The following is a 1,782-nucleotide window of genomic DNA, read 5'->3' as shown; positions in this document are numbered from 1 at the left end:
TGGGAATGTCTTGACACTTGAATGATTTGATCTTAACTTGTTGATGCCTTGATACTTCTTGCTGATATATGCATGATCATATCTAACAATAAACAAGATGGCATAGGTTCAGGGGGAGCATACACTTTCAATAATGCATTGTTGGCATTATGGTTGGTAGTCCTTGGTAATAATGATTACATGGCTAAATGATATAGTTATGAGTTGTCCATCTCATATGATTCTTGGGGTTACATAGTTGATTTTCAGATCAGATTTGTGGTTGATTCTCTGATGATGCATATATGGTGCGTACATTGTGATCTGCATAAGGATAAGGAGAAGTACGAAGCTTGAACACACATCTTCATTACTTGATGATGAGTCACTCATATGCTGCTGTCGTCATATGGATAAAGATCATAAAATACAGTTATGATGCAGGATTCCTATAGTTCTTGGTGCTCATATGGATAAGGACTGTTGAGGTTGATGATATCAAGAAGTCTTGACAAATTATCTTGAGATACATAGTGCTGGATACATGGATGATTTTTTGGAGACATGATGATGATAGGTTGATAATTACAGATGTTTCCAAGTAATGATACTTGAATCACGCAGATCTTGATGAGATGGCTATGGTATTTTTCACATATGATATAATGTGAATGATTCTGTATGTCATATGCAGAATTCTGTTCAAAAGGATGAAGTTGATGCTGACATATCTTGTCACAGGTTGATGCTATCTACACTAATGGGCACATACAGGATTGCTGGTCTAGATGCTATTGGCAGATGCTTATGGAGCTGATCATTCACCATTTATGATAGTTGCTGATGACTTTCATGGTCTTATTTAGATGTTTGGTCTCTGTTATGAATGTCATGTATATCATTCGATGTAAAGGTCATATCAAGTCTCATGATGTAATAGTGTGTCTCGAATCCCTTCTGGTCATATGATGTTGAAATATTTCAGTCGTTATCAAGGACATATAATGACCTATGTTGGTTTCCCACTATGCCTGGGATGGATGATGTTATACTTTTGTGCTATCATGTGTAAACCTTGATGTATCCCCACTTGATTGGGTGGATAAGTCAAGTTTGGTATATCCTTATTTTGGTGGGAGATGGATGAGTCTTTGGTGATAGGAAGGTCACTTATGATGTATAGAGTAATGTTCTTCTTGTAGAACATCTTTTTGTAGACCTTGCTTACAGTTAGGGGGAGCATGAACAATGCTCTTCAGGAGAGGAGAGACTTCAGCAGTACTCAGAGGAAGCATGGTCAGATTGGTACACCTTGGCATATACAAAGGGGGAGCTCATTCAGAGATTTTAGCAGATACTTAGGGGGAGTATGGATAGCGAAATGGTTATCAAGGAAAGAGAATATCTTGGTCTGCCCTTTTCCCTTGATGTCAAAGGAGGAGAGTGAGTTGGTATTGTTGCCATCAAGTCCAAAGGGGGAGATTGTTGGCATTATGATGCATGTGTTGTACTTGATGGCAACCCACTTGTAGAAGAACAACTCTCATATACATAACCCTACAGAAGTTATATCAGATGTGAGATGCAGGACAGCTCAAAGGAATCATAAGACAGTTCTCAGTATGACAAATTAGCCTTGCCATCAAGTCCAAAGGGGGAGATTGTTGGCATTATGGTACAAGTGTTGTCCTTGATGGCAACTCACACAGATGACAGATAATAGTGCATCAGGTCAGTAGCAAAAAGTTGATGATCAGATTACAAAGAATGAAGAAAATGAGAGATTCGCAGGTTCATGTACAC

Source organism: Pinus tabuliformis, chromosome 2_1 (assembly GCF_031772625.1).
Source record: "Pinus tabuliformis cultivar Carrire ecotype Pingquan chromosome 2_1, CPIR1, whole genome shotgun sequence".
In the NCBI taxonomy this organism is placed as follows: Eukaryota; Viridiplantae; Streptophyta; class Pinopsida; order Pinales; family Pinaceae; genus Pinus; species Pinus tabuliformis.
The sequence above is the reverse complement of the archived record's forward strand: the minus strand, read 5'-3'. Positions refer to the sequence as shown.